This window comes from Atractosteus spatula, chromosome 23 (assembly GCF_055471065.1).
Source record: "Atractosteus spatula isolate fAtrSpa1 chromosome 23, fAtrSpa1.hap1, whole genome shotgun sequence".
NCBI classification, from domain to species: Eukaryota; Metazoa; Chordata; class Actinopteri; order Semionotiformes; family Lepisosteidae; genus Atractosteus; species Atractosteus spatula.
The window spans coordinates 11502785-11517546 of NC_142728.1; positions in this window are offsets into that span (position 1 = coordinate 11502785).

Below are 14762 nucleotides of genomic sequence, written 5' to 3' on the forward strand. Positions count from 1 at the left end.
ACGCGTTTATTTCGGGCTCAAAAAACACGTTTTGAAAACTGTGCTGTTCCTGCCTTATAAGTTACAGGGGGGTGACCAAAGTTGCCAAAACGTGTTTATTTCTGCTGAAAAACACGTTTTGACAACTTCTGCACACTGGGGTTAAGGGCTGACTCAGTTCACTCTTCCATGCCAGTCAGTTACACTGGGATTCCAAAGGCTGAAAAAGCGCGTTTATCTCAGTCTGAAAAACACGTTTTGAAAAGTGTGCTGTTCCTGCCCCATAAGTCACATGAGGATGACCAAAGATGCCAAAACGTGTTTATTTCTGCTAAAAAACACGTTTTGACAACTTCTGCACACTGGGGTTAAGGGCTGACTCAGTGGGCTGTTCTGTGCCAGTCAGTTTCTCTGGGATTCCAAAGGCTGAAAAAACGCGTTTATCTCGTGCTGAAAAACACGTTTTGAAAAGTGTGCTGTTCATGCACCATAAGTTACATGGGGGTGACCAATGTTGCCAAAACGTGTTTATATCTGCTGAAAAACACGTTTTGACAACTTCTGCACACTGGGGTTAAGGGCCGACTCAGTGGGCTCTTCTGAGCCAGGCAGTTACACTGGGATTCCAAAGGCTGAAAAAACACGTTTATCTCGGGATGAAAAACACGTTTTGAAAAGTGTGCTTTTCCTGCCCCATAAGTTACATGGGGGTGACCAAAGTTGCAAAACGTGTTTATTTCAGCTGAAAAACACAATTTTGACAGCTTCTGCACAGTGGGGCTAAGAGCTGACTCAGTGTGCTTTTCTGAGCCCAGCAGTTACATTGGGATGCTCCAGATTGAAAAATGCATTTATCTCGGGCTGAAAAACACGTATTGACAACTTCTGCACAGTGGGGCTAAGAGCTGACTCAGTGTGCTCTTCGAGCCCAGCAGTTACATTGGCATGCTCCAGTTTGAAAAACTCGTTTATCTCTGGTTTAAAAAAACGTTTTGACAACTTCTGCACAGTAGGGCTAAGAGCTTACTCAGTGTGCTCTTCTGATTCCAGCAGTTACATCGGGATGCTCCAGATTGAAAAACGCGTTTATCTCCGGCTGAAAAACACTTTTTGACGTCTGCACAGTGGGAGTACGAGCTAACTCAGTCAGCTCACAGGCCCCAGCAGTACAGTGGGATGCCCAAGTTACAAAAACGTGTTTATCTCAGCTGAAAAACACGTTTTTACAAATTTTGCACAGTGAGGCTAAGATCTGACTCAGTCTGCTCTTCTGGCTCCAGCAGTTACAAAGGGATGCCCAAGGTTGCAAAAACAGGTTTATCTTAGCTCAAAAACACGTTTTGACAAATTCTGAACAGTGGGGCTATGAGCTGACTCAGTTTGCTCTTCTGTCCCCAGCAGTTAGACTGGAATGCCCAAGGTTACAAAAACACGTTTATCTCAGCTGAAAAACACGTTTTGACAAATTCTGCACTGTGGGGCTAAGAACTGATTCAGTCTGCTCTTCAGGCCCCAGCAGTTACAAAGGGATGCTCAAGGTTGCAAAACGCGGTTATCTCAGCTGAAAAACACGTTTTGACAAATTCTGCACATTGGGACTAAGAGCTAACTCAGTCTGCTCTTCAGGCCCCAGCAGTTACAGTGCGATGCCCAAGGTTACAAAAACACGTTTAATTCAGCGGAAATACACAATTTCACAAATTCTGCATAATGGGGCTAAAAGGTTGCAAAAACGCGTTTAATTCAGCTGAAAAACACGTTTTGACAAATTCTGCACAGTGGGGCTATAAGCTAACTCAGTCTGCTCTTCTGACCCCAGCACTTAGACTGGGATGCCCAATAATGGAAAAACGTTTATCTCAGCTGAAAAAAATGTTTTGACAAATTCTGCATGGTGGGGTTAAGAGCTGACTCAGTCTGCTATTCTGACCCCAGCAGTGACAATGGAATGCCCAAGGTTGCTATAACGCGTTTATCTCAGCTCAAAAACACGTTTTCACAAATTCTGCACGGTCTGGCTAAGAGGTTGCAAGAACGCGTTTATCTCAGCTAAAAAAACACGTTTTGACAAATTTTGCACAGTGGGACTAAGAGCTAACTCAGTCAGCTCACAGGCCCCAGCAGTACAGTGGGATGCCCAAGATTACAACAACGTGTTTATCTCAGCTGAAAAACACGTTTTGACAAATTCTGCACAGTGAGGCTAAGATCTGACTCATTCTGCTCTTCTGACTCCAGTAGTTACAGTGGATGCCCAAAGTTACAAGAACGCGTTTATCTCAGCTGAAAAACACGTTTTGACAAATTCTGCACAGTGGGACTAAGAGCTAACTCAGTCAGCTCTTCAGGCCCCAGCAGTACAGTGGTTTGCCCAGGGTTACAAAAACTTGTTTATCTCAGCTGAAAAACACATTTTGACAAATTCTGCATAATGGGGCTAAAAGGTTACAAGAACGCAATTATCTTAGCTGAAAAACACGTTTTGACAAATTCTGCACAGTGGGGCTAAGAGGTTGCAAAAATGCATTTATCTCAGCTGAAAAACACGTTTTGACAAATTTTGCACAGTGGGACTAAGAGCTAACTCAGTCAGCTCACAGGCCCCAGCAGTACAGTGGGATGCTTAAGATTACAACAACGTGTTTATCTCAGCTGAAAAACACGTTTTGACAAATTCTGCACAGTGAGGCTAAGATCTGACTCATTCTGCTCTTCTGACTCCAGTAGTTACAGTGGATGCCCAAAGTTACAAGAACGCGTTTATCTCAGCTGAAAAACACGTTTTGACAAATTCTGCACAGTGGGACTAAGAGCTAACTCAGTCAGCTCTTCAGGCCCCAGCAGTACAGTGGGTTGCCCAGGGTTACAAAAACTTGTTTATCTCAGCTGAAAAACACATTTTGACAAATTCTGCATAATGGGGCTAAAAGGTTGCAAGAACGCAATTATCTTAGCTGAAAAACACGTTTTGACAAATTCTGCACAGTGGGGCTAAGAGGTTGCAAAAATGCATTTATCTCAGCTGAAAAACACGTTTTGACAAATTTTGCACTGTAGGGCTAAGAGCTGGCTCAGTTTGCTCTTCTCTTCCCAACAGTGACACTGGAATGCCCAAGGTAGCAAAACCGCGTTTATCTGAGCTGAAAAACACGTTTTGACAAATTCTACACAGTCTGGCTAAGAGGTTGCAAGAAAGCGTTTATCTCAGCTGAAAAACATGTTTTCACAAATTCTGCACTGTAGGCCTAAGAGCTGGTTCAGTCTGCTCTTTTGGCCCCAGCAGCTACCCTGGGAAGCCCAATGTTGCAAAAACACATTTAACTCAACTGAAAAACACGTTTTCACAAATTCGGCAGACTGGGGTAAAGAGCTGACTCAGTCTGCTCTTCTGTCCAAGCAGTGAGACCAGAATGCTCAAGGTTGCAAAAACGCGTTTAATTCAGTTGAAAAACATGTTTTGACAAAATTTGCACAGTGGGGCTATGAGCTCACTCAGTTTGCTCTTCTGGCCCCAGTAGTTACACTGGGATGCCCAAGGTTACAACAACATGTTTAACTCAGCTGAAAAACACGTTTTGACAAATTCTGCATAATGGGGCTAAGAGGTTGCAAAAATGCATTTATCTCAGATGAAAAACATGTTTTGACAAATTTTACACAGTGGGGCTACGAGCTGTCTCAGTTTGCTCTTCTGTCCCCAGCAGTGACACTGGAATGCCCAAGGTTGCAAAAACGCGTTTATCTGAGCTGAAAAACACGTTTTGAGAAATTCTGCACAGTCTGGCTAAGAGGTTGCAAGAACGCATTTATCTCAGCTGAAAAACACGTTTTGACAAATTCTGCACTGTGGGGCTATGAGCTGATTCAGTCTGCTCTCTTGCCCCAGCAGTTACAAATTGATGCCCAAGGTTGCAAGAACGCGTTTATCTCAGCTGAAAAACACATTTTGATAAATTCTGCACAGTGGGGCTATGAGATGACTCAGTTTACTCTTCTGTCCCCAGCAGTTAGACTGGGATGCCCAAGGGTACAAAAACGTGTTTATTTCAGCTGAAAAACAAGTTTTGACAACTTTTGCACACTGGGGCTAAGAGCTGACTCAGTTTGCTCTTCTGTCCCCAGCAGTGACACTGGAATGCCCAAGGTTGCAAAAACGCGTTAATCTGAGCTGAAAAACACGTTTTGAAAAATTCTGCACAAGCTGGCTAAGAGGATGCCATAACCCGTTTATCTCAGCTGAAAAACACGTTTTTACAAATTCTGCACTGTGGGGCTAAGAGCTGATTCAGTCTGCTCTCTTGCCCCAGCAGTTACAAAGGGATGCTCAAGATTGCAAAAATACGTTTATCTCAGCTGAAAAAAACGTTTTGAGTAATTCAGCACGGTGGGGTTAAGAGCTGACTCAGTCTGCTCTTCTGACCCCAGCAGTGACTATGGAATGCCTAAGGTTACAAAAACGCGTTTATCTCAGCTCAAAAACACGTTTTGAGAAATTCTACGCTGTGGGGCTAAGAGCTGATTCAGTCTGCTCTCTTGCCCCAGCAGTTACAATGAGATGCTCAAGGTTGCAAAACGCGTTTATCTCAGCTGAAAAAAAGGTTTTGACAAATTCTGCATGGTGGGGTTAAGAGCTGTCTCAGTCTGCTCTTCTGACCCCAGCAGTGACAATGGAATGGCCAAGGTTGCAAAAACGCGTTTATCTCAGCTCAAAAACACGTTTTGACAAATTCTGCACGGTCTGGCTAAGAGGTTGCAAGAACGCGTTTATCTCAGCTGAAAAACACGTTTTGACTAATTGTGCACAGTGGGGCTAAGAGCTGACTCAGTCTGGTCGTCTGGCCCCAGCAGTTACAGTGCGATGTCCAAAGTTACAAAAACGCGTTTATCTCAGCTGAAAAACACGTTTTGACAAATTCTGCACTGTGGGGCTAAGGGCTGATTCAGTCTGCTCTCTTGCCCCTGCAGTTACAAAGGGATGCCCAAGGTTGCAAAAACGCGTTTATCTCAGCTCAAAAACACGTTTTGACAAATTCTGAACAGTGGGGCTATGAGCTGACTCAGTTTGCTTTTCTGTCCCCAGCAGTTAGACTGGAATGCCCAAGGTTACAAAACCCTGTTTATCTCAGCTGAAAAACACGTTTTGACGAATTGTGCACAGTGGGGCTAAGAGCTGACTCAGTCTTGTCTTCTGGCCCCAGCAGTTACAGTGCGATGTCCAAAGTTAGAAGAATGCGTTTATCTCAGCTGAAAAACATGTTTTGACAAATTCTGCACAGTGGGACTAAGAGCTAACTCAGTCTGCTCTTCAGGCCCCAGCAGTTACAGTGCGATGTCCAAGGTTACAAAACCGCGTTTAATTCAAATGAAAAACACAACTTGACAAATTCTGCATAATGGGGCTAAAGGTTGCAAAAACGCGTTTAATTCAGCTGAAAAACACGTTTTGACAAATTCTGCACAGTGGGGCTATAAGCTAACTCAGTCTGCTCTTCTGAACCAGCAGTGACACTTGAATGCCCGAGGTTGCAAAAACGCATTTACAGATGCAGCCATTCAAAGTGCGCGTTACAGACACGTACCGCAGGTGACGTCGCTCAGTATGACGCAAGATGACGCGGGGCACCGCAGTACGTGATTGGTTGACCGACAGGGGCACTCGTGGTCCGTTGGTCTGTCGTAGAAAGACAGTAAACGTCTTTGCTGTGCCCGTTGTAGGTATTGAATTTTACCACTGAAGGGAAATCTTAGTAGCTGAGCATAAAAAGAATAGGAGCATACTGTAACGCGTGTGAAGGTCATAAACGATATTAATTTTGGAACATAAACATACAGTGTATAGCTGGTCTTGGTACTTTAAAGAAAAAAATACACACCAGTATTCCATTTCTCCCTAAACATTTTAAGCTTCGAAGTCTTTAACTAACGCGATACCGGAGTCAACAAGCATACTTTTAGAATTTGATTAAAAGGGAATATAATATGGAATCGCGTATCTAAAGAATTTAATAATGGTATTCGTGTGCTGCGACAGGGCTGTGTAGGGCTGTTTCGCCTGCCTGTTCATGTGAGCTGTCTTGTAGACGTGACTACCAGCTGACAGGTTGTGTTTTCGAATCCAGCTGGTGCTGGTCTTTTCTTTTAAGAAACATTTCTTCGAAAAAATAGAATAGCGATATTATGGACAATCAATTGACTTTTATATTTCAAAATATCGCAACATGATCGATATTTGCGATATTTTGAACATATCTTCCCTTCTGACAGCGGTGCCTGCTTCTATTGTGTGTGTGTGTGCAACAGAGTAAATTTTTAATAGCGTTTTAAGCGAATAGGTAATTAGATTGCTCGTAAACCTAATCGCTTTTTCTACATAAACACAGCATGATTACTCTCTGAAAATGCTTTTCCTTTATTTTTAAAGTAGGCTCAGATTTCAACTATAGATCGTATTATTATAAACTTTCTTGGAAAAATGTATTTTATGTAAACCATGTTTGCTATTAATTCATTTAGGGCTAAAATACGTTCATTGTCTTCCAATCGAGTCGAGTTGACATTGGAAGCCTGCCACACCCGGACTGTTAAACCAACGCATTAGCACGTCAAAGCCCATTGAGGGTATTGAGCCAGTATTGGCTTTAGTATTCCCCCCCTCTCCCCTCAATTCAATTCAATTCAAGGTGTTTTATTTGCATGACAGATGGGTACAAGCAGTGTTGGGTATGTATATTGTAACGCTTACGGCAGACAGGCACTGTGTAACAGCCGGCGCACCAGAGCAGCGCACCGAGGGAGCGTCTGCATTTATAACTTGGTTTTTAAAATTAGTCAAGCAATATGAAGCATCTTCTTTTACTTTTGAGTCCCTTAAATACATTGAACACAGCTTTCTCACCACTTAAGATTGCTCTTGATACCATCCTTACACAAAGCAGAAGGGAGATTTTAGTGCCTGAGCATAAAAAGAATAGGAGCATACTGCAACGCGTGTGAAGTCCATAAACGATATTAATTTTGGAACTTAAACGTTCAGTATATGGCTGGTCTCGGTACTTTAAAGAAAACATACACACCAGTATTCCATTTCTCCCTAAACATTTTAAGCATCGAAGTCTTTAAGTAACGCGATACCGGAGTCAACAAGCATACTTTTAGAATTTGATTAAAAGGGAATATAATATGGAATCGCGTATCTCAAGAAATTAATATGCAATAACTGAGTCAAGGGACTCAGAGGATCCAAGGCTAGACTGAGTATAATAGGCTTCGGGCTTCTATTGTGACATCTACTGTAAATTACAGAAATGTTAAAAGTAAACAAAATAAAGTAACTAAAATGTGGTCTAAAATCACCCCTTTAGACACCCCTTTTACTTCACTGGTGTCAGATATGAAAGGCAATAGTCTCCCGTTCTGTCTGCTGTGTGTTGCAGCAGAGGGACTCCCTGCCGCTGAAAGGGGCAGAGTAACTTGCATGCCCTCTAGTACAGTTTACACATGCACGACTTTAAAAGCTAGCAAGACAGGTTTCGATTCACATTAGCTGGCGAGCCTTGTTAAAAAAACGAATGATAATGTAACATGCCACTGTTCATGAACAAAGTTATACTGAGATTTCCTAAGATACGCGATTAAAAAATAAATAAATAAAAATTTGAATCTCCCGCGGAACACATTCCATAAGAATCAGTGGTTTTACAGTATATATCGCCTTTAAAGGTGGCTTCTCAAAACGCTTTACGGGATAAAAACAACCAGAACAGCAGCAACAACAATATTGTATTTCGTTGCACTTTGAAAACCAAGTAATAACTTAACTATACAGTACGTGCAAACGTTTCGTATGTTGCTGTCGTGAATGTCTGCGTACCCATAAGTATCTTATTTGCCTTGAGTCTGTCTACAGTATCTCTGTCCCACTACCCCCATCTCTCCCTCAATTCAATTCAAGGTGTTTTATTTGCATGACAGATGGGTACAATTCTTGTTGGGAATGTATACTTTGATATTTACACCCGGCGCGGCACCGAGGGAGCGTCTGCATTTATAACTTGGTTTTTAAAATTAGTCACGCAATATGAAGCATCTTCTTTTACTTCTGAGTCCCTTAAATACATTGAACACAGCTTTCTCACCATCCTTACACAAAGCAGAAACTGTCCGATGACTCACAGTACAAGTGGAAAGATTACAGATTTTAATCGTCTTTAATTTTGTCTTTAATTTTGCCTGTGGAGTGTATCTTATTAAGCTCTAAATTGCATTTTGAGCGCGGTTTTTTACTTTTTTTTAATTGCATTTTGGGCGCGGACAGCACATACAAGGGTTAATGAACTGCGCCAAGAAATTTAAAATAGTATTCTTTAGGTGTGAGGGTAGGAGTGGACCGCAGCAGGCATAATCAGCAAACCAGGAAAACAAAGAACAGGACAGGTGAGATGTGTATCCAGAAAGCGAGTGATCAGAAAAAGGAAATGGAAAACGCAGAAAAAGAAAACGCTTTACAGGATAAAAACAATAACAACAGTAGTGGCTGGGCAAACGATTTTTTTTATCGAAATACAAATTGAGATACTGTACTGTATAATGATGTGCATGAACAAAGGTATACTGCAATTTTCCTTAGATACGCGATTAATGCTTCGTAGGAGGAGGCGGTCTTTTCCTCTTGTCTAACAGTTTGTCCACAAACAAAACATTCCTGTTAGACAAAAGGAATTGAAAAAAACCAATTTTGTCAATGAAAACCGGTGTGTGTGTCTCTCCCTGCTGGATGTTCCTCTCACAAACTGCTGAATGAATAAAATAATTTTATTGAAAATGCGTTTGCGATTGTCTGGTATTTAATCTGGTCCCTTTTAACTGTTTTTCGATCTACTGTATTGCTTTGAGATGCCACTTTTAAAGGCGATATGTAAAATAAAGTTTTTTTTATTATTGTTATAGAGAAACATGATCAGATTTTCCCTGGTTCAGAAAAAAGATCTAAAGTGCTACACATAACTTTCTTAATTCGATGTATTTAAAGCAGTGAACTACTGTAGGTGTCACATAACATTCAGAAATACAATCACGTATTTGACAAATAAAAACGATTATAATCTAATCCTTCCACGTTTGATCCCAAAATCCCAAGAAATATAAATCTTGACGGGTAGAAAGCTATGCTGAAAGTTTATTAAGATGCTTAGAAGACAAAGATACTGTATCAATTTATGTTGCATTAGCCTGATTATGATTAAAAAACACATATAATTAAACACGCGTTTGCGATTTAAATCAGAACACGATTTAAATCAATATCGATTCCATATTATATTAGCAGAAAAGCTTAAAACTACCACTTTTTCACACGCTATTTCACATGCTAGTTAAATACTTCGATGCTTAAAATCGTTAGGGAGAAATGGAATACCGGTGTGTATTTTTCCTTTAAAGTGCCGAATCCTGGAATCTGACTGGCTGACACCCCTCTGAAGTGGTTCCATAAAATCTGGTATACGGAAAAGAAAGCGTTGATAAATACAAGTGTCTTTTAATACACTCTTTGCTGTGCTCTTGAGGCATGACTTTTTGCATGACTCCAAGGCATGACTTTTTTATGTATAAACATCAGTATTTACTGCTATTAATTACTGTACGATTTATAGTTGAAATCTGAGCCTAGATATAAAGTTAGATATAAAGTTAAAATCTTGACAAAGCAATGTAGGAAATACAGAGAAAATAAATTCTTTCTGACATCTAAAATCAGTTTCGATCAAGGTCTCTAAAACGAACAAGAAAAAGAAGATTTTCGGAGGGCAATTACGCTGTGTTTATATAGAATAAGTGATTTATGAGCAATCTAATTTCTTGTTCGTTTAAAACAGTGAAATGTCAGCTGTAAAAGATCGCACCAGAAACAGCACTCACTCTGCCTGTCATAGACGTTCAGGAAAGGCTGAATGAAGTCATGTCAAGTACAATAATTCGGAGAACAATAATACCAGTTGTAGGACAGTATATAAGGAGGATAAGGATTTTGAAGTTGACTCGAAATCTGATAGGTAACCAGTGCAAGGACTTGAAAACAGGTGTAATGCATCCCTGATAGGATTCTTGCTGTCATATTCTGAACATATTGAAGATTGCTCAGTGTGGATTTAATTTCCCCAGTGAACAGGATGTGCATTTATTAATTCTAGAAAAAAAGCCTTTCTTGATTTCTCTAGTTCTTAGTTTCTCTAGTTCCCTTTAAAATAAACTATTATTCCACAATGCAGAGTATTACATGGCCAGTATTTACACATGATATTTGTGATTTAAAGAAATTAACACAAGCAGCTTTTGGAGATTTAAGTGTTGGCTGAGTTATTGCAGGATAAAAGACTAGAGATGTTGGCAAGAAGAAGATAGTTTGGGGAAAGCTGAGGAATACACTTATAACAAGAACACTTCCTAATGGGGTTAGGCATACTTTTGATGAAGATGATGAAGTTAACAGACTATATGTTTACATAGATACTGAAATAAGGATTGTATTTTAGATTATGTGTAGTTGCTGGCATTGAACTGTGTGTTGGATGCACATGAATTGAAGGAATGGGCAAACATAGCTGATGCGGATCCACAGAGCCAGCATATTAAGATGTTTATAATTAGAGGCAATTTGTTTAAATAACTAGGTATGGATACTGATGTGCAAGAGAGGTGGAAAGGCTGTTTCCTTAAGCCAGCAGTAAAAAATATTTTATTCTCAGTGAGATGCTGCCATTTCATAGTGGGTTTCTAACACTGTGTATAGTTCCATCCACACAGTGCCTTTACTTCCATTTCTAATCTCTTTATCCAGTACAGAGGATTTGGAGCCTATCCCAGTAAGCAACGGACACAAGGCAGAATACACCCTGGACATAGCGCCAGTCCATCACAGGACAGACAGACACAAACACACACAGACCAGGGCCAGGTTTCCCATAAACTAATTAACTTACCAGTATGTTTTGGAGTGCGAGAGGGAGTCATATCACACATATGGAGAAAAACCATGTAACCCAGAGAGAACATGTAAACCCCACACACACAGGATGGCAGGAATTGAACCTAGGACCCCAGTGCTGCAAGATAGCAATGCTAACCACTTTGCCACCATTATAAATGGATGGATATCTTAGTTATCTTTCTAGTTCACAGGTTTGCATGCATAATTTAATTTTGAAAGCCACTGAGACATCAGGTACTACTGTTGTATTTATGAAAAAGAAACAAAACAAAAAACATACTAACAACTGTGCCATCCTACGCCTTAGCTAATACATTTTATTATTCATAAACAGTTAACATTGTTAGCAAAATATTTTGAATTATATTTAACCCTATTTTTTCTTTAGTTTTGTATTTAACTTATTATATGATAGTCAGACTTAATGTATATTTGAACAATGAAAATATATTTTTACAAGATTTTACATTAAGCACTTAAAATTAATATGGTTAATAATAGTAAACTGTAACATGCTGTAACAAGATCGGTTAAACAGCGAAGAAAATGCTTTCAGAGAAAATGTTTCAGGTGTGAAGAACATAGATCTCCAATGCAATTTCAACCAAACCTGTTCCCACACACCCTGCCCCCACTACCATTAGAATATACACAAAGCACTCAAATCTTTCGAGCTAATGATCAGGTGACCCGAGAGAGAGCGAGAGAAACACCAAGGGGTATCACCAAGGGTATTAATAATACGATCTATAGTTGAAATCTGAGCCTAAATAAAAAGAAAAAGCAAGTGATTAGGTTTATGAGCAATCTAATTACTTATTCGTTTAAAACGCTATATAAAATAAAGTTTATTATTAATTTGCTGCACAGAGCGGTGAATATTGTTATGCATAAGACAAAGATAACGATCCTGATCAGTTTAGAAATCTGTGTACGCTGTAAGGTTTTTACTTCTTAAACTTTTAAAGTACACGTTTTGAATAGAAAGAAATCCTCTTCCTGTTACAGTATGTATAGCAAACTAGCACGTCTTTTTTCTCCAATCAGAGGGGTGTCAGATGGTGTCAGCCAATCACCATTCTGCGTTGGGTAGCAACGGGTGACTGTTCTCAGGCGGAAGATGTAAACAGCTTAATGTTCGTGTTAAATAATTTTTTAAAATTCAATTAAACGGGCACAATTAAGACATTAAATATACATATACATACTGTATACAGTACAGTTTGCATACGGTAATATGTTACGCGATTAAAAAATAAATAAATAAAACTGGAAGGTTCAGCACCAGCTGGATTCGAGCACACACCCTGCCCGTTGGCAGGCACGCACCTAGACCAGTCGGCTACAGTCAGCTCGCATGAGCAGGCAGGCGAAACAGCCCTACACAGCCCTGCCGCAGTACATGGATATAATCATACCGTTATTAAATTCTTGAGATACGCGATTCCATATTATATTCCCTTTTAATCAAATTCTAAAAGTATGCTTGTTGACTCCGGTATCACGTTAGTTAAAGACTTCGAAGCTTACAATGTTTAGGGAGAAATGGAATACCGGTGTGTATTTTTCCTTGTGATATTTTAAGCTCTAGTTGAATGATAGGTGTCGCATTTTAAATCATTTTCGTAGTTAGAAATTATGAAACGCCCTGTTAAAAGCAAGGAAGTTTTTATGCCCGTTGAAGTAAAACAAAATGCCTGACAAAGTATGGCTTGGACAGATTCCAAGTGCTTGTACAAATGTGCTAAAGAAATTATACTTTGAGTATACAGCTTGTCCAAAGTCATCCATTATTAATACTATTAGTAATATCTCCGGTAAAGGCTTTGATGCATAAATATTTCTGATAAAGGTAGGTTGTGTACTTTTGTCCAACTGAGCAATCTTGCTTTCATAAAATATACCAACATTTTAATGACTGAAGATTAACATGCTGTAATACACTGTTCAAAATTAAAGGCTCAAATGCTGTACATGAGAGGTTAAGCTCCCCCTGGCGGTTTTACAAGGTGACGCCGGATAGTTTCCGGCAGAGCGTCAAATGACGCGCGATTAACACGTCACACTGCGTGACACTGCGAGATGCCGCGCCACGCCCACCGGGGTATGCCGCAAAATAACGCACGCATTTTGAATGGCTGCATCTGTATCTGAGCTGAAAAACACATTTTGAAAAATTCTGCACAGTCTGGCTAAGAGGATGCAATAACGTGTTTATCTCAGCTGAAAAACACGTTTTTACAAATTCTGCACTGTGGGGCTAAGAGCTGATTCAGTCTGCTCTCTTGCCCCAGCAGTTACAAAGGGATGCTCAAGATTGTGTAATGGATTCGGTACAAGGGACCGAACCAGTGAGTGAACCCACTTGCAGGAGCGAACAAAGCCAAGCCGTAATCCGAAAGCAAGCCGTAATCGTAGGAACGAGCCCAGAGTCCAGGGGACGCCAGATATCCGAAAGGGAACGAGGACCGAAGCCGAAGCGTGATCCGAAGTCGTAGTCAGTAGAGCAATCCGATAATCCAGGGGTAGCCAGTGATCCGAAACAGAGCGAAAGTAACCAAGCCAAACCGAGATCCGAAAAGCCGAAGTCCAAAGGGAAAAACCGCAAACCGAAAGCCAAGAAGAACACAGAGTAGAAGTAGCGCAAGGAAGCTCGAACGGAAAAACCAATACTGAGCAACGAGGTAGGGAAGGACAGGTGTTTAAGTAGGATGAGACGGGGGTGTGGTGGTGAATGGGAAAACTAATAGGTGAACTGATGGATAGGGGCTACGCCTACTTCTGCCTCCTCCGTTGCCGGGAGGCAGGGATCGTAACATTACCCCCCCCTCTACGGGCGGCTCCTGACGCCCTAACGGGACGATCCGGGAAGTTAAGGTGGAAGTCTTGGATGAGGTTGGGGTCCAGAATATCCTTCTCCGAAACCCATGAGCGCTCCTCCGGTCCGTAGCCTTCCCAATCGACGAGATATTGTAGGGATCCACGAGACCATCGGGAATCCAGGATTTTATTGACCGTGTAAGCACGGAGTCCATCAATTACTCGAGGCGGTGGGGGTTTTTGTTGCGGTTTAGACAGGGTGGACCTGTGAAAGGGTTTAAGGAGGGAAACATGGAAAGTAGGGTGGATCCGAAGGGTAGGAGGCAAGGCCAGCCGGTAAGTTACTGGGGTAATCTGGGCGAGGACACGAAAAGGACCAATGTACCTGGGAGCAAGCTTGCCAGAAGGTTCCTTAAGAGGAAGTTTACGAGTAGATAACCAAACAAACTGACCACGTCGACGTCTGGGTGGGATACGATGGCGCCGATCAGTTACCTTCTTCTGCTGAGCTGAGGTGCGAAGAAGGGTGGCTTTGGCCTTCCTCCAGAAGGTCTTCAGGTTAGAGATGTAGTCCTGAACCGAAGGTACCTCTGTGTTGGGGTGGGAGTCAGGGATCAGAGGAGGCTGATAACCTAAGGCACACTTAAAGGGAGACATGCCAGTAGATGTGGTATACAATGAGTTGTGTGCATACTCTGCCCATGGGAGCAAGGACACCCAATTATCATGGGTAGAGGAGATATAAGTCCGTAAATAGGTAAGCAGTTCCTGATTCATGCGTTCTGTCTGACTGTTGGCCTGAGGGTGGTAAGCTGAGGTAAGTGAGACTGAGGCGCCCAGTGACTTACAGAAGGCCCTCCAAAATCGGGAGACAAACTGAGGGCCCCTATCTGAAACAATATCCTTAGGGATGCCATGCAGTCGGAAAATATGCTGTACAAACAATTCTGCTAGTTCTCGAGCTGTAGGTAAAGATGGT